Source organism: Delphinapterus leucas, chromosome 13 (genome assembly GCF_059928025.1).
Source record: "Delphinapterus leucas isolate spDelLeu-1000000601 "Yukka" chromosome 13, BTC_Dleu_Yukka2, whole genome shotgun sequence".
Taxonomy (NCBI): domain Eukaryota; kingdom Metazoa; phylum Chordata; class Mammalia; order Artiodactyla; family Monodontidae; genus Delphinapterus; species Delphinapterus leucas.
In genome coordinates, this window is record NC_143141.1 from 42004487 (window position 1) to 42030973 (window position 26487).

At 38.3% G+C, this 26487-nt stretch overlaps 1 protein-coding gene across 1 annotated transcript in view; it reads right to left on the reverse strand.

Moving 5' to 3' along the window:
• EHBP1 (EH domain binding protein 1) overlaps positions 1 to 26487 on the reverse strand; it is a 460296-nt gene that overhangs the window by 378458 nt on the left and 55351 nt on the right. The gene's annotated exons all lie outside the window — the stretch shown is intronic.

Below are 26487 nucleotides of genomic sequence, written 5' to 3' on the forward strand. Positions count from 1 at the left end.
AAGAAACAAACAAAACAAAACAAAAAAACATCTTACAGCATCAGGCAAATGTGTGTCCAATGCTGAAAGCCTTGAGTACCAGCCTATATTTCTTCCCCAGATACCTTCTCCTGGTAATTTATCTATTCACCTTCCACTCGTGACTGTGACTCAGTCACTGCTTCTTCTAATCTATTCAAACATTCTAACTGCTTTCAGCTTTGCTCAACACTAACACCCCACTCTACCTTTTGCTTCTTATCTCTGGATATAATGCTTACCCTAGGGATGTTTCATGTGTCCAAAAACCGTTATTTTTCCCTCAAACATGCTGCTCCTCCAGTCTTCCCTGTCTCACTGGCACCATCAACCTCCATTTTCTCAAGCTAGAAACCTGAAGGAAATCATAAACTCCTTTCACGTCTCCATCTACCATGTTCATATATCACTGTAGTGGCTATCTCATCTCTGTTCCACCATGGAATAGACCTTGGGCTGTGGTGGACACCACCCGTGATTACCAATATCAAATTCTTCTTTTCTGGGCATATGAGAGACTACACTTACCATCCCAATTCCAGTTAAGTGCAGCCGTACAACTAGTTTGGTCCAGTGAAATGTGAATGAAAATTCACATATTATTTCTGGGCTAAAGTAGTGAAAAACTCTCAATTCTCTTTGCCTGAAATAGCTCTTGTCCTGTTGTGAATGCAGAGGTCTTCTGTTGAGATGGTGAGTCACCAAATCAAAGAAGCCTATCTAACCGAGGCATCTCAGGAGGGTGGCTGCTTTGGTGAGATGCTTGAATCTGCAGAAGATGCTGCACGACTGACAAACTTTTGCAGTAAGTCACTGAGCTGTGGGGATCATTTGTTAACTGTAGCATTATCCAGCTTATCCTAATACAATCACTAAGGCCCACTGATTTTACCATCTCATATTCCTCTCCCCTCTAGTCCCTCTGCTGCTCTAGCTCAGGACCTCAACATTTCCTACCAGAACTATTGGAAAAGCTTAAAACTTGTCTCCTTGCTTCCAGTTTGGCAACCCTCAGACTCATCCTTCCAACAGACACCAGAGTGGTCTTCGTGTAACTCAAATCCAACCATGTGTTTTGGGTTACTCTGTTTCATTGGCTCCCCGTCACTGACATGACAGAGAGTATGATATGACAGATTGCCTCCCTAGCCAGCCTCATTTCCCATCTCTTGTCCCCTTACATGTTATAACCAGCAATATTTAAATGTTTGTGATTTCCAGAATAATCCATGCTTTTTCATGTGTCCATGCCTTTGCTTATGCTGTTTCATTTATCTGAGACATCTTTATACACCCTTCATCCTTTTCTTTGCCTGGCCAATTCCTTACTCTTTGAGACTAGGTTCTAATACTACATTTTCTGGGAAGCCTTCCTGTTGGATTTAACATCCCTCCTCTGTACCCCCACAGCATCATCTACATCTACAAATCATTGACTACATTATATTGCATCTCTTGATGGGTCTCCCTCCCCTTGAGAGTAAAAACTTGACTAGGTGGATGCCTGTAACATGGTAGACGCTTAGTTATAAGAAACACTGAGGTAATGAGATTCAGTGGTAATGTGAACCCTCAGGGTTCATCCGTGGACACAGGATTCCAGGATGATGGGCTGTGAGGTAGACACAAGTATTCAGTCTGAGAGATCAGTCACTCTAGTGGGCATCCAGGTCTGGCAGGAGTAGGGGGTGAGGGTCTGACTTCATGCCAAACATAACAAATGGTGGACCTGGGGCAGGGATTGTTAACTTTCTGCCCTAGACAAGATTGGCTCAAGAACCGAAGAAACATTGCACTGAATGGGCACCATGAAGAGACACTACTTTGAGAATCTTGGGAAGGTCGAAGCAGAGGAAAGAAGGTGGTATCTGATATAAAGTTATAAAATCATTGACACTCTTAATAGATTGGGCTTAGGCAGCAACCACACAGTTTGACCTTCTTGAATGACTGCTATAATAAATGCAGTAGTTTCTTGCCATTTCTGGTAGTTACGTTCTACAAAGTTGCTGGGAACACATTAGCAAGTATGGAACCATTGCTCCTAGGAAAAATGCAGGGTTAGGTTTCCTGAAAGCCTGTGGTCACATTTTCATCAACCAATCAATGCATAACCTTGTTTTACCTGTTTCTGTTTAAAGATACCTTATTTCCTTATTTAATATAATATGGATTCATTAACATTGAACTCTTGACCAGCAACACTAACTTAAGCCTGAACAAAGCTTACCTAACACACATATTTTGTTCTATAAGTTGCTTCTTGTGCTTAGGAAGACTGGAAAACACTTCAGCAATACACTTGGGAATCATTTTAAACAATGAAATCACCCAAAAAGCCTTTTTGAAAAAAGACCACTAAGTAGACCACCAAAAAGACATTTGTTTACAGTATGAGAACTTGACACAGTAAGGCAGAGCATTGCCTTGTTCCTCCTCAACTGGGAAAGTGCCTGCCAGAGGACTCAAATTTTTCACTGCTCTGTCCGTATCCACAATGACCATGAAAGTGCTGTATTGATTTTGGAGTTACAAGTAAATTTCATCAAGTAGGCAAATTTGCAAATATGGAATCCACAAATAATGAGAATCAACTATAGCTACAATTTACTGAACACCTGCCACATAGCATTGAACTAGGTGCTTCATATATACACATGTTGCCAAGTTTATCAAGTTTTCACTCTTCAAATGAAATGCCTCAGAGTTAAAAATGGTGGACATATCCTGAGATCCATAGGCTATCACCAATAGAAAAAGCAGGACTTTATAATAATAATAATGTCATATAATTTTCACACCAAGCTTAAGGATGCATTTCTGGAGCTGGAAATTTATAATAGGCTGGGCTTCTGCTCCTTTTGGAAACTTCTAACTCAATAGTCTGGGCTCTTATAGAAAACTAAGAATACATTGCACACTCAGCAGCAGGGATGCAAAGAATATTTCTTATAGGAAACATACCCAGCACTTAAAAGCACAATCATCTTCCCAAGCAATATGATGAGAAGCCAAAAACAGTCAAGTAAACAAAGAGACAAATATTTCTTTCAGGAATCTGAGAAGTTAGCAAGCTTTAGAACATACTGTCTTGAAGTGTCATGACTTGTGAAACGATGATCTTGTCCAATCATCTGTGCATCCACAGTCTTCCTATCTGCCGCTTGCTTTCCACTCAGATCAGTCTGGACTCTGTTCCAAACTACATGGTGCTTATTATTCCTCCTCATCTTTACTGTTATCACTAAGTCATTCTCTTCCCAACCAAATCACCCTTGACCGGCAAGTCTCGGTTCATTCCTACATCTTCCATTAACCTCTCTTAGACCTCCTCAGTCCTCTAGGTCTTTTTTTTCTGTGAGAGGATGTGGACCACCCAAAATCTAGCTCACTTTTCACCTCACCTGTAAAAAGTGAAACAATAATGCACACCTGTCAGGACTTAAGCAGGATAGTGTGTGAATGCCCATAGCACAGGGCCTGGAACAAGGGGTATGCTCAACAATGTTGGTGTTTCTGAATCTGAATGGTGTTTTTCACTTTGGTTCATAAAAATTCACTTTTATTATTCACTTTTATCACCGCTTCTGAGGCAAATTTTATGAAGAAAAGGATAACATCACTAGAAACAAGGCAACAGCAAGAAAGAACATGCTTTGGGCCAGTGATTTCCAAATTTTGAATTTTCTGGACCAGTGTAGGAATTTTGGGAACTGACCTCAGTTTGCTTAATAGTTCCCTTTTGCCTAAAATCTCTCTAATAACACTTTTACCTTATGTAATAATTATTACAAAATAAACATTATAAGGGCCAAAAGGTAAAAAGGACATAATATCAGAAATTTTTGTTCTGAAAATGAATGTATTCAGCTTCAGGAAAAACTCAACTCATTCATGCATCCTTTTGTTCATTCATTGGCCAAATATTTATTAAGTGATATGCACCAGGAATTTTTCTATATGATGAAGTACAGGGGTAAACATGACAGGGAAGTTTTCTGTATTGATGAAGCCAATTTTTTTTTTTTTTGTATCAGAAAACAGATCTGGGAAAGCTCATGACCAACCAGTACCAATCCAGTCACTGGACCATACATTGGCTTTTAAGAGCTATGACGTGAGTATTTAGTCACTGATGTCAGGTCCAGTCCCTGCTTCTAAGCCCTGAAGGAGGGAACAGGGAGATGTCACACTTTACAGAGCCTGGGAGTGTAGAGGCAGAAGAACAAAAGCAGCTCCTCTGAGCAAGCATCTTCTGGCTCTGGGGCAGTGAGTGTGCCAGCCTGAGAATTGGACCTCAGGCTGGTTACTCTTAGTGAGTACAAGCCCCTCATAAAAAATCCTTCTAGAAGTTTTGACAATGAAGGGCAACGACATATATTTAGCCTAAAGAGACCTGAAATATAGGGCACAAGAGATTTGAAACAGTTGTCAAAGTGTGGAGATAAACCCTGAGAAAAGCAAGGTGGGGATAAAAACCTGGCTCTATTTGGGGAGTTCCTCAGTTTGTTTCTCACCAGGATTCAAAAGAAAATAGCTAGGTGTTGTGAAATATGAGCTTTCAAAAGTGCTACAGAAAACTTTTAGCACTGTTAAACACTTGGAGCACTCAGCCAACAAAAATAAAACATTTGCTCTTATTCTGAAATCCCGAATTAAACTCAGGTCAGAGTAACTGTTGTGTTTCATTCTAGCATGCCTTAGGGAGAAATTGGAGGAAAATCCCCAGGGACTGATAAGCCCTCTGTAACATGTTGAGTTGTTGGATTGGATAGAGAGAACACCATATATGTATGCATATGTATACATACATACATATATATGCACTATACTATATATGCATGTGTGTATATATATATACACATATATATGCAATATAGTATATATATATTATATATAGTGATTTCTTCCTAAAAGTCACAATTAAGGGAATGTTGCACCTAACATAAACTATCAGAACTTGTCACAATACTTTCCATATATAATAGATTGAGAGCTTCACACGACAATCTCCAGTGTCCTGGCCTAAAATTGATAGAATCAAACAAAGATACATTCTGTATTCCAGAGGAACTCTTCAGAGCTCAAATAAGTATTTACTGAAAACAACACCACATTTTCCAGGGCCTCACTCCTGAGAGGTCTGTGCCCCTGCAGCATCACACTGCAAGGAAGAGGGGAGAGGAATGTAAGTGCCAGCTTCCTGAACACAGTGGGAATAAGACCGAAAAGAAAATGATCAAGAAACCATAAGCAGAAGGTTCTTGTCACAGCATTTTAGGATTAAAAATAAAAAGATTTACTAAAATTAGCCACAATGTAAAACCCCAAAGTAGAAAGCTTTAACTAAGGCAAATGGCCTCCACACTTTAGACAACTTTATCAACTTCATGCTATAAACCATAGCAAGCAAATTAATTATTCCCAGATGCTGGGGATGAAGAATGTTTGCTGAATTGTTTTGCTTCTCAAACTCTTCAGTATAAACACACACTCACAGGATTGCATTCCCTTTTTTGGCTCCCAACATGCAAGTAATTATACACTGTGCAGGATAATGGTGGGTGAGCTCTCCTCTGAATACCAAGCAAGTTCTGGGTTCTGTCAGCCTGTTAGATACCATGTCCACAAACATTTTTCTGTGACAGTCTTTAGTAAAAACTTGTAAACAAATTGTTTCAAGTTTATAAAAAAAATTTCAACAGCAGCACAAGGCTCATTTCAAAATTATTCCAAACTCCTTAAGAGCTGGAGAGGGCAAAGTTCATCTCAAATATAGTACAGCTCTTATCTTGCATCAAGAATAGTTTTCTCTGCAATCCCTATGACAGGGGGTCAGAAATCGTATTAGTAGTCTTTACATTTTTATATTCTTCCCATTTTGCCTATATGTAAACAAAGAGGAAAAAAACAGATTTTGAATCAACTGTGAATTGAGAATGTGTTTAGGATTAAAACATAGATTCTCTGAACATGGCCAGAATAATGTGAGTAGATGGTCATTTTTCCATTCCAGCTCCAAATTTTCACAGGGCAAATGAAATGTACTTGGTGTTGGGTGAGTCACCCAACATGGAGGGTTTTTTGGGCTCCCTGGGCCTTAATACTTCTTGGAGTAAATAAACTCAGTGGATTTGTTTGGGGTCTTTATATAATGAGGCAAAGGTGTATGTGTGCACGTGTGTGTGTGTGTGTGTGTGTGTGTAAATGTGGTGGTGGTGGTGTGATAAGGAAGGCACAGGGAAAACCTCAGGAACTGTTAAGGAAAAAAACACATTTTCTACGGAAGGAAAGAAAGGTTCTATAGTCCTGCCAAGTGCAACACGAATGAGGGAAAGTTCAAGGAAAGTTGATCTCTAAAAATGAATAAATAAAAGGAAATTCAATGAGAAAACAATATTCAGGTCAGGTCTAAGCCCAGAGAAGAACACTCATTCAGAACTGGGCTGTCATCCTGCTTTTTATGAAGTGAGCAGCTGCTGGTTATTGAAACCAGCCCACACAGTTGGGTCCCTGCCGCCATGGCAACACTCCTGTGTCTGTGCTGGAGTGGCCAAGGCACAATGGGTGGTTCCAGGGCCCGGAAGCATTCTGGTTACAGATTAGGGAGGGGTTTTTGTTTTTTATATATATGGGGAGATTTTGATTCCTCGGTTTGTGGTTGGGTATTGGAAACTTTTCCTGCCTATAATAAAGTCTGACTTGAGGGGCAGATTTTCATGCCAATAGCAGCATGGAAAGAAAGCATCAAGGTGTTCAACAGGCAAATGACTCATTTCCAGTCTCATTTAAAATTCTCTTTTCCATGTACACACAGCTATATTTAAAATAAAATGCCTTTCCATAAAAAATAATAATAATAATGAAAAATAAAATAAAATAAAATTCTTTTATACAAGTCTCTAGTAAGCTCTGGGCATTTGTACCTGGTCCCTTGTATTGCCACCTCAGAATGTTTTTGAAGAAAATGCTTAGTTTGCTTTTTTATATTTGTAGTTTATAATAACACATGGCCCTAAAAGGAAAAATTATCATAGTCTTATGAATTGAAAAAGCTAGCTAAGAATTAAAGACTTTGAAATTAAAAATACAGACTATAGATTATATATCATATATGCAGAGCCTCAATTATTGGCACATTTAAGTATAGAACTCACCATCTTGGTTTCATTAGTACCGCAAGTAAAATATTTATCTACGAGCTAAGTGTAAAGAAAATTGCAACACAACAACCTCATGATGTAGCACAGTAATAGCATAGACTTTGGAGTCAAACTACCTGAGTTCCAGTCCTGTCATTTATTTGCTGTGTAGTCTTAGACAAGTTACTTAAATCTTCTCTGACACTATCTCCTCATCTGTAAAATGAGGATAAGAGTAACCTATCTGGTAAAGATTATTAAAGACATTAAGTGGGTTAATATTTGTAAAGTGCTTAGAAACTGTGTTTGGTTAACGTTAAGTCCTTAGAAGATAGACAGATAGATAGATAGATAGATAGACAGACAGATAGATAAAGAATTTTAAAGGACCTCTTTCTTAAGACTCTGGGAAACATTGCCTTTGGAATTTAGCACAGCACAGTGTATTTGTGTACCTGTGTCCCCTCTCAGGAAATGTTAGACTTCTTATTTATGTCTATGGCTTGTAAGTCAGAGCCACGCTTAAGGCTCCTTCACTGAGCTGATTTGTGAATTTAGCCTTTTTGTGTGTGTTGGGGGAGTGCTTTGAAAAAATACATACTGGAGCTTCTGATTCATTTGGATCCCTACAAATGCTTAAGTGTTTGTTAAAAGCACAAGGCACAGTGCTTGTTAAACTGAGCAAGTGCTAAGATGCAGCCCTCAAGCTGGAAAACCTATCCCAGTACCCACTCATTCTAGCAGCAGCCAAGGAGTCTCAGCCTCTTGGAGATGGAAAACCCAGTGCCTTTTCGCTTACATAATAGAATGAGATGCATCATTTCATTTCATTTTTCAAATTATTTATCTATTTTTGACAAATAAAAAGCAAATATAGTTAAGGTACATGTATATATGCCCTGTAATTTCTTAAAAATTGTGGAATTACATTATCTTCTACAGTGGGCCAACCTAAAACTGGTCCTGTTGTATGATCCTGTTCTCCTGTTTATACTTCCTTAGTTAAGTGAAAGAGGAATATCTGTTAGGTATCAACGGCTGCAAAGTGCTTTTACAGATCTTGTTTTGGGATAATTGAATGCTTTCCCACACAAATATGCTATTCCGCCATTCAGAGGATTTATAACTTTTTGGAATCTAGTGTATCTGAGGCTAAGAGGTTAACATTTTAGCTGATGTTCTCAAATTTAGTCACATGCCCTCGGTTCTAAGAACAGGGATCAAAAGTCATCCTGGGGGCTTCCCTGGTGGCGCAGTGGTTGAGAGTCTGCCTGCCGATGCAGGGGACACGGGTTCGTGCCCGGGTCCGGGAAGATCCCACATGCCGCAGAGCGGCTGGGCCCGTGAGCCATGGCCGCTGAGCCTGCGCGTCCGGAGCCTGTGCTCCGCAACGGGAGAGGCCACAACAGTGAGAGGCCCGCGTACCGCCAAAAAAAAAAAAAAAAAAAAAAGTCATCCTGGGACCTCAAAGAAAGAAATCAACATCTATTTCAGTTTGCAAAATGGCAAAATCTTATTTTCATACAATGAAGGTTTTTTTCCTTCCTTTACAACTATTCAAAGTGGGGTTACATATCTGGAGAGGGGGTATGCTTTAGTGTAGGACTGCATGCTGAAAGGACTAAGACCGAAATACACAAATAAAAAATTCATTTTTAAAAAATCAAGATCTCCCTGTAGTTTAACACATATCCCGTTTTCTAAGAAAACAAATGTACTATCCGATCCAGTAAAACTTTCTTTGGAAAATCTTTTGGAAGCAAAATTAGAGAAAGGCAGTATTCCATAGTTGAAGGAAACAGAAGCTGTCACCTAGAAGAAACTCAAACTGAGCTGAAGCTATGACAGTTTGAAAAGATACAGAATTGATCAAATTGACTTTATTGTTCCAGGAGGTTTAAATGGAAACTTGAAAAAAGTGGTCTCCTTTTTCTATATTCTACTCCAAGAACTGAAGTTGTCTTATACAAGAATGTTGATGCTAGCATTTCGCTGTACTTAAAAGAGAAGGCAAATTATGAGGTCCAGGAAAGCTGCCCTGGAATAACAGTCAGGAGACCTGGGCTACAGTTTCACTTTGGTCACTTGTCAGTGTATGGCAGGTTACTTTGCCTCTCTGAGTTATAATAACCATGGTGATGATGGTAGTGATAGAAGCAGCAGCAGCAGTAGTAATAGCTGCAGGAGCAACAGTAGTAGCAGCAGGAACAGCAGTAGTAGTAGTTGGAGCAATGGCAGTAGCAGTAGTGGCAGCAGCACTAATAGGAGAAAGAGGGGCAGCAGTAGTAGTATCAGTATTAGCCGTAGCAGCAGCAGTAGTAGCAGCACAGCAACAGTAGTAGCAGTAGCAGTAGTAGTAGCAGTAGTGGCCACAGTGGTAGCAGCAGCAGCAAGAAAAGCAGTATTGGTGTAATAGCAGCAGCACAGAAATAGTGGTAGCAGTAGTGGTAATAGTAGTAGCAGCAGTAGTAGCCATAGTAGTAGGAGGAGCAGCAGCAGCGTTTTTTTTTTTAAAACTTAAAAAAAAATTATTTATTTACTTATTTGGCTGCATCGGGTCTTAGTTGCAGCGCTCAGGACCTTTCAGTTGCAGCGGTTTTAACAGCAGTAGCAATAGTAACAGCAGCAGTAGCAACAGCAGTAGTAATAGTAACAGCAGCAGTAGCAACAGCAGTAGTAGTAGAAGTTTTCTATTTATTGAGGGTCTACTGCCTGCACTTGACTAGAAACTATACAAACATTATTTCCATTTAAACGCCACAGTGACTTTCCACTATAGCTATTATTACCCCCATGTAACTATTGAGGAAACTGAGGACCAGAGAGGTTAAGTGATTTGCTCAAGGCCACTTTGTTAATTAGTGAAAAATCTGGATTTTTGAATCTGGAACGAGCTGATTCCAAAGGCTTGTCCTTCTCTGGGGAAAAAATGTGGTATGGAGCAGAGCTTCTCAAACTTCAGTGTGCTTATAACCATTTGGAGATCATGTAAGAATGGAGTTTCTGATGCAATCGGCCTGGTGTGATGCCTGAGATCCTGCATTTCTAACAAGCTCCCAGGTGGTGCTGCTGGTTCTAGGAAGCACACTTTGACTAGCAAGAGGATAGTGGAAAGAAAGTATGCTTCCCAGTCAGAATGCATGGCCTTACTTTACTCATCTGTGGCATAAAGGGGTTTGATAAAATGAGTTTTAAGGTGCACTCCAGCTCTGGAATCCCAATATTCAGTGTGTACTATGGTATTAAGGAACCAGATCACACAGGAATGACTCTTAGCCACATGAATCTTTAAACTGGTTTCAGATGAGATTCTGGCTGTGCTTTATGTATCTTTCTGCAGCATCTCTGACAGGTAGGATCAGACCCTCTCACTCAAATTACATTATTGTTAAGCTTTAGGCTGAGCTAAATCTTACTGAAAAGAGTTCAAAGCACTTCTTTCCATGAGCATCTTTAAAGATTATAAATGTAAAAATGTTTCTTAAGAGAAGCTTAGATGGCAGCTTTTTTCTTTTTAATAACAGAAATGAGAAGTCTCCAAAACCATAATGGTAGCATATCCATAAAAATATGTTAATGCTTCATCTTAAAGTCTTACAGAAATTGAGGTTTTCCGAGTTAACAAAGTAGACTTCATCACAGATGGTCTGAATGATAAAAGGAAACAGCACACTAGTGCAGAAGACTAAAAACACTGCTCTTAGCTGAGCATGCTGAAAGTCTTTAAGGAAATCTTTCTACATATAGCTTTGCTAAGTGTTGAAGGAAAAATTATTTTGATTGGCAAGGTCACTTCAAATGTTTTAAGCAAAGCTTGGGGCCAGAGGATGTGCAGGTTTTATGAAGAAGCCATTTCTAATGAAAATGAATGCCCTTAGTAAGATGATGTTGTCATCATCTTGTGCCTAACACAGGACAGTGGCACCAAGTAAAGGGGTTTTTGCTCTCTTCCAAGAGCTACAGTCCATATCACTAAGACAGACGCCATGAGCTCCTTTTCCTGAACTCAAACAAGGCAGCTGTAGGAATAGGGCAGAGTCCACAATCTATAGAGTCTCTGAGTAAAAAAGAATTTCCCAACAGTGAGCACCGTTAGAAACCAGAATTGGAATCCTTTATATCAAGGGCTTTAGAAATCAGACATAAATACACAACCATCTGGAGTGGCCTAAGTATATTTGTGTCTAAAGGAATCTGATCAGGGGAGATTTGATGTCACAGTGTTTTTTATGGTCCTCAAGGGTGGTTCACATTTATTTAGCCAACTCTCAATTACCCATGGGAGTCATAGACAAACTTTTTAAAGAGGTGGGGCCACTCTTTTCTAAATAATGTCTCATGAAGAATCCCCAAACGTAAAATAGATAAACCCAGAACTCCGCCATTTAAAGTTTGGGAAGAAGGGTTGCCCTCACACCCTACTATGGTCACTAGAGGTTGGGTTCCAGCTATCTATCACTGCTTAACAAACTATCCCAGAACCCAGTGGCCCAAAACAAAACTTTTTTATCTCTCATAGTTCTGTGGGTTGACAAGGCTCATCCAGGAAGTTCTTTTTCGGGGACTCTCATGCAGTTACAGTCACAAAGGCCTCTGAAGGCTCTGCTGGGCTGGATGCCCAAGATCATGCCTTCACTCCCACATCGAGTTTCAGTGTTCCTTGGCTTCTCTCTGTCTCCACATGGCATCTCATCCTCCAGGGTCTTTCAGTGTGGTTTGGGATTCTCATAGGGTGGCTTCTTAGGTAATCCCACTTCTTACATAGCAGCTGGCTTCTAAGAAGCAGGAATTGAAAGTGCCAGGCCAGTTAATGGCTAAGCCCAGAACTGGCACAACATCACTTCCACTATATTCTATTGCCAAAGCAATCATGGGACTTCCCAGATTCAAGGGGGTAGAGAAGTAGTAACCTCTTGATGGGAAGCTAGCAATGTCACATTGTAGAAGAGCATGTGGGTTGGGAGATATTGTTGCAACCATCTTTGGAATATGCCATCTGCCATAGTTGAAATGTTCTCTGGTAATAAGAATCTGAGATGGTATGGAGAATCAAAATTTAAAAATAATCTTAGGGTCTTCTTAAAAATCCCTGCTTCTCAGAGATTTTAATTGTGATCTTGTACAAAATTGGAAATAGTAAGTTAGGTTTTATTTCTGGATCTTCTTTACTGGCAGAATTATTAATGTTACATCCTATTGGAAAGTGCTATGAGCTGCTACTTATTTGGGGGGAGGGATGTGGAAAAAAGAAGGTAAGGGTACTGATGGTGTCAAAACATAACCAAAACCAATCCTCGCTTTCCCTTTTTCCACATCACAGAAAGTGACTGGGAGAGATACAATGTGGCCCTAGAACACTCAGGTTAGAGAGACAGACAGACAGACAACTGCAGCAACATAGCCATTTCTGCTAACTAAAGTGGTCAGCCAGCATTTTGCAGAGCATTAAAAAAAATTTTTTTTAACATCTTTACTTGAGTATAATTGCTTTACAATACTGTGTTAGTTTCTGCTGTATAACAAAGTGAATCAGCTATACGTATACATATGTCCCCATATCCCCTCCCTCTTCAGCCTCCCTCCCACCCTCCCTATCCCACCCCTCTAGGTGGACACAAAGCACCGAGCTAATCTCCCTGTGCTATGCAGCTGTTCCCCACTAGATATCTATTTTACATTTGGTAGTGTATATATGTCATTGCTACTCTCTCACTTCATCCCAGTTTACCCTTCCCCCTCCCCGTATCCTCAAGTCCATTCTCTACGTCTGCATCTTTATTCCTGTCCTGCCCCTAGGTTCACCAGAACCACTTTTTAAAGATTCCATATATATGTGTTAGCATATGGTATTTGTTTTTCTCTTTCTGACTTACTTCACTCTGTATGACGGCCTCTAGGTCCATCCACCTCACTACAAATAACTTAATTTCATTTCTTTTTATGGCTGAGTAATATTCCATTGTATATATGTGCCACATCTTCTTTATCCATTCATCTGTCGATGGACACTTAGGTTACTTCCATGTCCTGGCTATTGTAAATAGTGCTTTGCAGAGCATTTTGAAAGAAAACAAAGTCTTCTATAGAAAACTACTGGTAAAAACTGCCCTTTGAGGAATGCATATGCAAAGCCTCTAAGCCTGCCATTAGAAATAAGGGCCCTGAAAGAGAAGTGGAATCCCAACCTAGGAAGCTGAGGCAAGAGGATTTCTAAAACCTAGAAGAAACAGAACAGTTCTTGGGCCACACTAATTAGGGGTTTCCTCACTTCCTTAGTCAGTGAAAAAGGGATACTTTACTGTATTCAGTTATATATGATAGACTATTTTAATATTAAAATTCTCATTTCAGAATGAGGATTCAGTTTTCTCATCAAATCCATTGGTTGCCTTTATAAATTCCAAAATAAAAGGGCTCTCTCAGGTTTTAGTTATTCAGTCCGTGAGTTGAATGCATACTAATTAATTATTATGGTCAAAACTCTTGTGTCTAGAATGGACAAAATCCTTCACAATTCTTCCCTCCAAGGTTTATTTATGTCTGGACCCACCACATGTTGCATTAAGATATCCTTGAGGATGATGGAAAAAGAGGTCAGCATAGTCTGATACTCAGCTTGGGCTCTATGAGTTGCCCTCTCTACCCACAGCTGGACTAACCAGTTTGAACATATCTGTAGGCCAGTATGGATTAGAAAAATAGGTTCAATATATTTTATTACCTAGCAAAAAGATCTCTTAGAAATTGCTCAACTTATTATTGGCAAAATCTGCTATTACCAGGGCAGGATTTTCAGAGAATCGTTCTCAAAGAGAAGAAGTCTAGTCTGTCTTGATGGGATTACATTGTAAGGTTGCCCACATCCTAAACTTTCAAAAACAACTCCAATGGGCATGAAATATCATGCAGATTTGTGTGTGTGTGTGTGTGTGTGTGTGTGTGTGTGTGTGTGTGTGGAGGGCATGGTTGGTGGTGAGTTATTGGTGAGGAGAGAATCAGTGATTCCCAAGAGAAGAAGGAAGAAAACTGTTGAGCTTTGAAAAATAATCCCATGAGTACTGAAAAATTTTTTTTAGTTTCTAGTGTGTAGGAGTTTTACACATAAAACTTATTTTTGAATGTGATAGTAGTCTTCTATGATCAGTTTATTGCAACATGATTCTTCATGGTTAGTCTTCTGCTCCCTGTCCAGCTTTTCTCACTAAACTCCACCATACCAAGCGCCACTCCATGTTGAAGGTAAGTGGAATGACATTCACTTCTTCAGATATGCCATACTCTGTCACACTTCTGTGTCTCTGTGCCTCGAGTGCCCTTTCTTTCTTTGAGTACCAGGCAAACACCTACTCATCTTTTAAGAGTTAGTTCAAATATCGCCTCCCCTATGCAGTCTTTCCTTACCTTGAACTTTATTCCTAACCCTTGCCAGGGACAATTGACCATTCCCTCCTTGGTAATCCTTATTAATCTGAGTGTATTTCTATAGTAAAGTTACATAATTTATTGCTTCTTTTTATTTAACTGTCTGTTTCCTTTCCTCCCACCAAGAGGTAAGCATTCTGAGAGCAGCTGCATGGATCCTTTTAGAGACTTAGGACTTCAGTTTTTCATTCAACTGGGTAAAAGTTCTCAGCTCTTTCCAATAAATTCCACTCTTGTGCTCAAGTTAGTGGAAGTCAGTTTCTATTTTGTGTAACCACAGAACCCTAAGCGTTGCAGAAATATACTGAAACTGAACCAACTGTCTGAGTAGAAAGGTCTCAGGAAGCTTAGAGCACAGAGAAAGGAAATCCAGAGAGTCAGCAATTGGCAGTGTCTGTCCAGTGCTCTTCAGAGGAGGGTGTGCCTCCCCTGGGAACTCACTCAGTCTGGTGACTAGAAAGGTATTCTCTATTGTGGGTGAAGGATAATTCTTCAAACCTCTTCATGGCCTGGAGGATATTCTTAGACCTTCCTCCACTTTTTTCTCTGATTCCATGCCTACCAGCTAACCTTAAAATCACATATTCAATTCTTGGGGTATTATGAGATCAGGAAGGAAGTAACTTTGGTAATTGGAAAAGAATATTCCCACCATAAACACGTGTATAACGTCCATAAGTGAATAATATTGTACAGCAGTCCCTTGACAGTTTGGACAGTCCCAATCAGTTGTCTCAGTCTGACAAACATCAGAGTCCTAGCAAAGTTCTTTCTCAACCTGCAAGATTAAGACTGGCCTGAGGTGACCTCACCAAGGTGGTGTCACACTTTGAGGCTCCACTGTTTCTCCAGATTATATTCCTCTTTCCTACCACGTTTCCTCATTTCACTGAAATGTTCAATAATACACTAGTGGTAGGTAAATCTCCAAGGCCCACATTCTTTGCTACATATAGGTTTAGACAGCAAGTAAAACATAATTAATTCTAACCATCAGCTATAATTAGAAAGGCAAGGGCATCGGCAGTTGAATGGATAAAGAAGATGTGGTACATACACACAATGGAATACTACTCAGCCACAAAAAGAGAATGAAATAATGCCATTTGCAGCAACATGGATGGACCTAGAGATTATCATACTAAGTGAAGTCAGAAAGAGAAAGACAAATGCCATATGACATCAGTTATATGTGGAATCTAAAATATGACACAAATGAACTTATTCATGAAACAGAAACAGACTCTCAGACATAGAAAACAAACTTATGTTTACCAAAGAGGAAAGGAGTAGAGGAGTGATAAATTAGGAGTTTGGAATTAACAGATACAAGCTCCTATATATAAAATAGATAAACAACAAGGTCCTACTGTATAGCATAGGGAACTATATTCAGTATCCTCTAATAAACCATAATGAAAAGAATATGAAAAATAATATGTGTATATATATATGTATAACAATCAGTTTGCTGTATACCAGAAACTAACACTACATTGTAAATCAACTATACTTCAATTAAAAAAAAAAGGCAAGTGAGCAAGGTTTAGTTCTACCTCTGTATGAGAAAAGGGTTAAGAAAATTGACCATGTAAGGCAGTAGTTTCTCTGTTTTTTTCTGTGAAATACAAGAACGGTGTTGGCATGAGCAACACAGCCCCATGTGCAGTTCCTGGCTTCATCTCTGTAACCCCACCCTTGCTTTTTCTCTCAAGAAAGCATATTAAAATGCAAATGTGTGACCATGATATTATTGGGATAACCTTAAGTCTTCTCTGATTTATTTTTAAAAGTCAATCATTTACAAACTTTCATATTTTTACTATGATTGGTATTAGGTTGCTTTCAACACAGCAGTATGTTCTGTTGAGACCTGCTGATGTAAATATTAAAGGGAGAATGTTTCAGCTAATTATTAACTAAGTTGTTTATAAAACTTTTCTAGTGTTTGTAGAATTAACATGCCAATTTCACTCTTTCTTGTCAGTTCCAACAGGATGAACAGAAAATAAACAAGATTTTACTGAATATTAAAAGCTTTGAGAAAGCCCAAGTCATTTGACACTGATGCTCTTTTCATTCTGAGATTGTTGATTTAGATTCCTCAGCTCCACAGTGTTTAATCCCTGGCTGCAGGTTGAATACTATGAATGCTGGGTAATACCTTCCTTAGGCCACTTAGGGATTTATCTAGTACTTGACCTACAATTTTTGCCTCTAGAATGATAGACCTATCTGATAGAACTTAGAGAAGCAAGTGATACTTAATGAAAGGTCATCATGAAATATTTCTCATGACAATATCACACAGAATACATGTGAGTTAGACCCTAAAGTTTGGAGTAATATGCTGTGCTGTTTATACGTTGCATTGATGGTTCTGGTACTGCAGAGTCTTTTAAAAAACGCTGCTGTGAGCCTGCATCCTGCATGCGTGGAACTGCCTGGGAACAGAACAATGAATTAAAGATGGCACAGCTCCCTTTGCTTAACATTTCTTATTTTTCAGGGGTTTGTTTTGCAACTTTAATATTATTAATCTACACAACCTTTTACTTTTCATTCAGAATTTATATCAAAATCAAGCTAATAAATTAAAGATGAGTTAGTTCATTGTTGGGTGGTTTAACATAGACCTAGTATGTTAATCCTGACGTGCTTGTTACTAGGATTTTCAAATTTTTATTATTATTATTTTTTCTGCCTCGTAGCTGTGGTTAGGCAGCAGCAATAAATCAGAACAAAGGAATGAAGGTATTGGGGCTTTAGGGAAAACATGTATTAGAAAAAATTGGTTTGGCACTAAGGGCTGTATTGCATTAAGATGGATTTAAGAGATACAGAGGTAAGAGAATGTAGACAAATAAATTGCATAAATAAGCTGAGAAATAGCAAGTCTGTACAGACCCCGAGTAACCCTGTAAGCTACCATCAACAGGACTTCCTAATTCCTGTGCAAGCAGACCAAACAGGTACACTCTACTAAAATAGCCAGGAGAAATGGGCACATGGCTAATGCTAGGGAAAGTGGAAGGAACAGATAAAGCTCTTTAGAATGGCCCAAAGGATTGGAATAATAGAAGTCAGTGTAGAAGTCTGACATAGCATCTTCTGTGAATAGGGCTTTATTGCCACTACAGGCAGTGATATTGCAAACACTCGCTAAGACAACCAGAAACTGGGAGCCTCACAGTGCAACTTGCGCCTGAGAATGCAGTTCTCTGCAGTACGGAAATTGTATTGGCAGCCCGAATACAGAGGAGACAGGAAAGAGCATTTAGATAAGGCTGAGCATATGAATAAAAGACATGGTGTGGAAGGTGGAGTTGATGGGAATAAGATAGGACCATTCCAGGGTCCCAAGGAAGTGCAAGGATGCCAGAAAATACCTAAAGAACAAAAGGAGCAAAAGAGACTTCTCCTATCAGCCTAAATGGTACCTGAACTGAGAGATCCATATGTTCTGGAACAGATTATTTTCAACTAAAGCATAAAAGCTCTGTAGATGTGGAGAGACAGCTTGTTTGAAGCCCTGAACTTGTTCTGTGGCTCAGATATATCTGCTTTGTCTCTGGCTCTTTAAGTTGATCCAGGCATGCATCACTGTGCAGGGAGTAGACTTCGTCCCCATTCTTATCTTTGATGTTTGCCTAGAGCCCTTACCCTGGCCCTGAATCCATCCCTGCAACTGCTTCAGGCCCTGCTCCTCACTGGGCCTCTCTAGTCTACCTTTCTTTCTCTTACCCTTTTTAACTCACCTTCCTCAGCTTCCCCCACAAGGTGTATCTGACAGGATGTGACTAGTAAACCACTGGAGGTTATCTCTAAGATAATAGTAATAAATATTAACCACACAATCCCATGCAGCCTGGCTGAGTTCTGTACATTGTCATTAAAAATGGGTATATTTCTTTGGCTTCACGTGTTTGCAATAGCTGAGAGCCCCAATTCAAGTAGAGGTTACCACTTTTTTGACCCCTTTCCTTTCCCTCTTATTCAAATAAGAAAAACACATGGACTCTGACTTCAATGAACTTAAAAACTAATATAAATGATTAAAAATAAATGTTGAAAGTTCAATAACAGGAAAGAAGTAAAGAACTGCTGAAAAAGCAGTAAAGGAAAAGGTCACAAGTCAGCACGTGGCTATTTGGCAAATGAACGGGTACTAATTGGTACAAAAATTCAAAAGCAGGAAGAAAGACTCCTTCAAGCTGGCGAGGTCAGGGGGACCTGGTAGGCTTGTCAAGCGAAGTTGAAGGTTTAGACTTGAGCTCTTGTGGAGTCTAAAGGGTTGTAGCTGAGACAAAGGAAAAGGAAGAAAGGGCATTTTATAACTTGGGAACCAATGAGCAACTGACAAGAAGGGACATGGACAGATAAATCTCATCCTTTACATTAAACTTTGACTCTAACCTTTTATATATCTTCCTGTGAAGACATGTGTATCCCCATGATCTTGAACCAAGATCTTGGCATATCTAAAATTTGACAACATGTTTCTTGGGAAAGCCTGTGAAGTGTGAACTGACAGAAAAATTCTGCCTGCAGGTCAGCATATGCAGCCTAAGAAGTTTGTGCTCTTCAACCAGCCTGAGGCTAAAACCAGGCTATTTTCACTCTTTGGTTAAATGCTAGCTAAATTCATTTTAATACTGCACTGTCAGTATTTTATTTATTTGTCTGGATGCCACATTTCTTCTCCCAAATCTCTCTTGCATAAATGATTTACTATTTGTTCCTAAAGCCGAAGATTTTATGCCTTTTCTCTTTTTTCTGATAAGAGGATATTGCAGCAGCTTTCTTTTTATGCTGCTGATGGTTTTTATTTTGTTAATTCATAGTTCAGCAGAGTAACTAGTTTAGTAAGGCATAGAAAACCAAGAGGTTCAGCCCTCGAAATGACTAAGACAGTAAATCTTCACTGGCCCATTATTGCATAGAACCCTGTTGAATTTACTTTCCTAAAAAGTAAGTTAGCAAAGAGTAGTTCTTAAATAGGTTTTACATTTTCTTAACTCTCCCAACTAAGCATATTTAACTACAGGACACTTAAGGTCCTTAAGATAAAGTTATGAAAAAGCAGTTTTACAATGGAAACACATAAATCTTGAAAAAAAATGGGAGCAATTCTTTCTGAGTGTACCCTCGATAGGTCTTCACATCGGAATGTAGAGTGTGCTGCATTTAAGACAGGGATTATGTGATTTAAAAAAAAAATTCTCAATTTCTTTTAAGGCAGTATTTGGGATGTTACACTAAGACAGTTATATGCCATAGTTCTTCATGATGGTGGTCACTAGACTAAGCTAAAAGATTTAAAATAAAAACAAACTCACAAAACTAATTCATCAAGTCAGTACTGAGCTACTTTCCAAACTCTAATTTTACAAAATGCAAATAAAGAGAAAGTCTATTCCATATTAAAAATGCTGCAAGCAGACCAGAGACCTGACTCCTGGAAACTGCCCTGTCTCCCAACTCTCCTCCCTTGAGATTTGGGGACTAAATTGGTTATAAAACCCCAAATTCCTCTCGGCATGCTTCACCAGTTTCTTGAATTGCCTTATTCTTTCAAACTTTCTAGACTGTAGATCCTGGGAAGCAAAAAATTCTCCACGTTCAAGAAAATTGGTGAGAATTAAAGAACAAACTTAGTGGTGGGGTACCAGTGGGGTTAGTGCATTAAATGCAAGAAGAAGAAATGGCAAAAACTCATTAGGATGCTTTTGTGATACTATGTAAACAGATTTCTCCAGTTTTAATTAGTTATATTTCTATTCAGGATCATTGGTTATATACAACATGATTTAGGTCTATATAGTGCTTTTTCTCTCCCAGAAAATTGTAGAATAATTCACAATCCAAAATAGAATGTACACTTTAGTACATCTCTCTAAAAAATGGCAGATCAAGGCAATGAAAATAAATGAGGATATAGAGAATTTGGTTAACACAGTTACAAACTAAATCTTATAGATATATAGAACTTTATACCAAATAAACAGAAAATACATGTTTTTCTCAAATGTCTGCGGAACTTTTACAAAAATTGGTCATGTATTAGGTCACAAAGACAATCTCAACCAAATTCCCAAAGTTGAAACCATAAATGTTACATTCTCCGACCATATTGCAATACACACACACACAAACAAGCACACACACACTAGCCCCAAGTCCAACGAGTTGGTAATTTTAAAACAGGCTTCTAAGTGACTCTGGGAATAAAAAGAAAGAAAAATAATGAGATTATAGACCCTTTGGAAATGAGTGACTATGGCAACTTACCATATCAAAAGCTATGGAAGTTAGATGTGATGTGACAAACTGATTTTGCAGGCTTTGTAGAGAAATGGGGCTATGCACCAAGAAGTGCAGTGGTCTCTAGAAGCTTGGAACAACCTCGTGTTACAGCCAAGAAGCAAATGGGGACCTTAGTCCTACAAACACAAGGAATTGAATTCTGCCAACAATCTGAGTGAGCAGAAAACAGATTCTCGCTCTAGAGCCTCCAGAAAGGAAAACAGCCCTGCAGATTTTAACTCAGTGAGTGTCAGACTTCCTATCTACAGGACTGTAAAATAATACATTTGTGCTGTTTTAAACCAATAGATTTGTGGTTATTTGTTATGGCAACAATAGAAAACTAATACAGATTTTGGTATCTGGAAGTGAGATGCTGCTGTAACAGATAACTAAATATGTGAAAGTGGCTTTAGAATTGGGCAGTAGACATAGGCTAGAAGATTGTTAGAGAAACATGATAGAAAAAAGTCTAGATTGCATTGAATAGAACTTTAGTAGAAATAGGTACTGCAAGGATTTGTATTCTGCAGTTCTGTGGAAAACAGAATTTAAAAATGATGAAACTGGACATTCAGCTGAGGAGATTTCCAAGTGAAGTGTTGAAGATACAAACGGTTTTCTTCTAGCTGCTTATAGTAAAATGAGAAAGAAAAGAAATAAATTGAGGAAAGAACTGTTAAACAAATAGGATCCAGAATTTGATGTTTTGGGAAATTCTCAGCCTATCCAGATTAGAAAGGACACTAAAATTGAGAGAATCACTGTCAGGGAAGTGTACTCTAGAGAAAAAACCTGAGGATGTGGCTGGACAAACTTCTGCTAATAGCTCAGAAAGATCAAAAGTTCAGAGTAGGGCTTCCATGGTGGCGCAGTGGTTGAGAGTTCGCCTGCCGATGCAGGGGACATGGGTTCGTGCCCCGGTCCAGGAAGATCCCACATGCCACGGAGCGGCTGGGCCAGTGAGCCATGGCCGCTGAGCCTGCATGTCCGGAGCCTGTGCTCCGCAACGGGAGAGGCCACAACAGTGAGAGGCCCGAGTACGGCAAAAAGAAAAGAAAAAAAAAAAGCTCAGAGTATTCAGTCACACAAAAGGTTCTTTGAAGACGGTATGACTGACAGATTCCCTCAATCAAACCCGAGAGCTTCTAAGACGTTTAAAGACTTTGTCCCTCAGCTATCTCAGCAAAATCCAAGAATAGAGGTGGGATTATCTAGGAAAGACCTATGGATGAGCCTCTTATCTAATAGAGCACATTCTTGTGACATACATGGGAGACCCACAAAGTTCTTGAGAATTTTATATCAGCAGAAATACTGTCAGCTTGGAGTAAAAGAAAGAGAGAGCATGAAAAGAAAGAATGCTGTGATTGGGGCTTCCCTAGTGGTGCAGTGGTTGAGAGTCTGCCTGCCAATGCAAAGGACACGGGTTCGAGCCCTGGTCTGGGAAGCTCCCACATACCACGGAGCAACTAGGCCCGTGCGCCACAACTACTGAGCCTGCGTGTCTGGAGCTTGTGCTCCGCAACAAGAGAGGCCATGACAGTGAGAGGCCCGTGCACCGCGATGAACAGTGGCCCCCGCTCGCCGCAACTAGAGAAAGCCCTTGCACAGAAACGAAGATCCAACACAGCCAAAAATAAATAAATAAATTAATTAATTAAAAAAAAAAGAAAGAAAGAATGCTGTGAGACTCTCATGATTCTACAAGCAGAAAACAGGCTGATAAATTTCATAGCTGCCAGCACATACTTTTTCATGAAAAAGAAAGAATGAGTCATTCCACACATCATAGAGGATAATTCCCAGAACTTGAAACTTAATGGAGTTTCCCCAGCTGAATTTTGAAGTTCTTGGGACCAGCACTCCTTTTTTACCTTCTTCTATTTTCTCTTTTCGAGCTGGAATATCAATTAGTGTTATCCTATGCTTGTCCCAACAGTGTATTTGGGGGCAGAAAAACTTGTTTTCTAGTTTCATAGGCCCACGGATAGTGACAAACTGTGCACCAGGATGGATAACACCCTTACCTGATTTAGATGAAAAACAAAAGAAAACTAATACAACATATAAGGAAAATGTAATACACCATACAATTTAAAATTACCTTTTTATTTAATAGGAATTCAACAGACTTTCTTGCATGCTACCTTACTTCAAACCACTGTACTTAAAAATAAAGTTATGCTATTTATTTATAGGTAATAGTTACTACCTTGATTTTTAAAGATCAGTGTAAATGCAAATACAAAAATTACCATCTTTATGAAGTTTTATTTTCTTTTCAGAATAAAAATGAGGATCTCAATAATCCTTTCCCATAAAAAGATTTTGCTGTAATTTCACTAAAGTTATTCTTATCACCAATTAGCACAAAGTAATTTACATACACATAAAACATAAAGAGATAAAACCTCAAAACCCTTGAGAGATAAAATTATTCTAGAAAAGTTATCCCATTTCACAGAAGGGAAAATAAGTACTTGATGGAGAAAAAAAAGCTTGTCTAAGGAAACACTGCAAATTAGTGACTGTCCTGGAGTAGAACACAAGTTTGCTGAGTTTGAACTTTTGCCTAGTGTATCAGCTATTACCATATTTTTCTCTTATGACTTGATTAAGATTGTGGCTGGCCTTCACCCTCAGGAAATTTGTGTTAATATACTGGAAACCTGTCATCTCATTAGGCACTAAAACAATAAAATTTTGAGTTAAATGGTGAGAAACAGAAAGCTTTCCCCTTAAGATTAGGAACAATGTAAAGATGCTCACTCTCACCACGTCTATTCAATGTAGTACTGGAACTCCTAGCCAGAGAAATCAGGTAAGAAAAAGAAATAAGGACGTACAAACAGGAAAGGAAGAAGTAAAATTAGCTCTGTTTGCAGATGACATATCTTTTGTGTAGCAAATCCTAAAGATTCCACATACAAAAGAAACCCTGCTGGAAGTAATAAATGAATTCAGCAAAGTTCAGGATACAAAATAAACACACAAAAATCAGTTGCAGTTCAATACATGAATAATTTCAAAAGGAAATTAAGAAAGCAATCTCATTTATAATAGCATCAAAATGAATAAAATCCTTAGGAATAAACTTAACCAAGGAGGCAAAAGACTTATACACAGAAAACTACAAAACATTGCTGAAAGAAATTAAAGAAGAAACAAATAAATGGAAAGACATTCCATGTTCACGGATTGGAAGGCTTAATATTATTAAAATGTCCATACTACATAAATCAATACACAGATTCAATGCAATCCCTATCAAAATCCCAATGACATTTTTTTTTGCAAAAATAAAAAAAAATCATGTTAAAATTCATATGGAATCTCAAAGGACCCACAATGGCCAAAACAATCTTGAGAGAGAAAAACAAAGTTGGAGGCCTCAAACGTCTGGGTTTAAAAACATACTACAAAGCTACAGTAATCAAAACAGTATGGTACTGGCACAAAAACAGACACATAAACCAATGGAACAGAATAGAGAACACAGAAATAAGACCTTACATGTATGATCATATGGGGAAAGAATAGTCTCTCCAACAAATGGTGTCTGGAAAACTGGAGAGTCACATGAAAAAGAATGAAGTTTGATGTTCAACTTACATCATACAAAAATTAACTCTAAATGGATTAAAGACCTAAACATAAGACCTGAAGCTCTAAAATTCCTAGAGAAAATATAGGGGGAAAAATTCATGACATTTGATTTGGCAATGATACCATGGATGTGACATGAAAAACACAGGCAACAAAAGCAAAAACAGACAAATGGGACTACATCAAACTTTAAAATTTCTGTGCAGCAAAAGAAATGATCAACAGAGTGAAAAGACAATCTGTGGAATGGGAGAAAATATTTTCAAACCATATATCTGATAAGGGGTTAATATCCAGAAGATATAGAGGACTTGTACAACTCAACAGCAAAACACAGCCTCATTCAGAAATGGGCAGAGGACTTCAATAGACATTTCTTTAAAGAAGATATACAAATAGCCAACAAGCATACAGAAAGATGCTCAATATCACTAATTATCAGGGAAATTGGAATCAAAACCACAATGAAGTGTCACCTCATACCTTTAGGATGGCCACTATCAAAAAAACCCAGGAAATAACAAGTGTTGGGGAGGGTGTGGAGAAATTGGAACACTTGTGCACTGTTGGTGGGAATGTAAAATGGTCCAGGCTATAGAAAACAATTGAAAGTTTCCTCAGAAAATTAAAAGTAAAATTACCATATGATCCAGCTACTCCACCTCTGTGTATATCCAAAAGAATTTGGGATTGACACATACACACTGCTCTATTTAAAATAAAGTGCCTTTCCATGAAAATAAAATAAAATAAAATAATTTTAAAAAGAAATAAAACAAAACAAATACCTGGAAAAAAAAAAAGAATTGAAAACAGGGTCTCAAAGTGGTATTTGCAGACCTATGTCCATTGCAGCATAATTTACAATAGCCAAGAGGTAGAAGCAACCTAAATGCCCATCAGCAGATGAATGGATAAAGAAAATATGGTATACACATACAATGGAGTATTATTCAGCCTTAAAAGAAAGGAAATCCTGCCCTATGCTACAACATGGATGAACCCTGAGGACAAGATGCTAAGTGAAATAAGCCACAAGTAAGATACAAACAGACAAAATCTGCATGATTCCACTTTTATGAGGTACCTAAAATAGTCAAAGTATTAGAAACAAAAAGTAGAATGATGTTTGCCAGGGGCTGGGGGAAGTGGGCAAAGGGGAGTTGTTGTTCAATGCATATAGTTTCAGTTTTGCAAGATGAAAAAATTCTAGAGCTCTGTAGTATAACAATGTGCATGTACTTAACACTATTGTACTGTACAGTTAAAAATGGTTAAGATGGTAAATTTTACATTATGTATTCTTACCTCAATAAAAGAGCTTTATAGTTATTATATTGCACTATATCCACAAATGGCATAATTACAAACCAATCCCTAATTTGAGAATTCCAGAGAGTTTAAATGTTTAATTTAAATGGAATTATTTTAACTAAATTGCAAGAGCACGACTTCAATATTATTGAAGTACTAATAAATACATTAAAAGACTGTTGAAAAAGAGTACTTCCTTCTGAAGAATAATTATCCAAAGAACAACGTTAGTTCATTTTGTAATATATAGAAAATGCTGGTTCAAGCTAATTAAATCCAATGCATTTGTATAGCAATTAACAATATATGGTTAACTATTGTTATGCAGGATTTGCTATACAGCATTAATTGTGATGGACTCAATCAGCTTTCTAAAAAAGAGGAAATGTGTTGTTTTGGGAAATAAAATTCTTTCAATGTTTTATTATAAGTTAGACTTTAATAAAGTTTAGAATTGTATATGAAAAACAAAGTGTTTTCTAAATAAGTTTTAAAGTTGAGTGAAAAATATCTCTTAGGGAATAATCTTTGTAGATTTGACACCCTGTATAAATAAAGTCTGTTCTACGTTTAAAACATACATTTGAAGCATCGCCTTTACGTTAATCACTATACTTAGCATTGTGAGAAATATAAAAATGAATTGATTAAATCCCTGAATGCAAGAATCCCATGT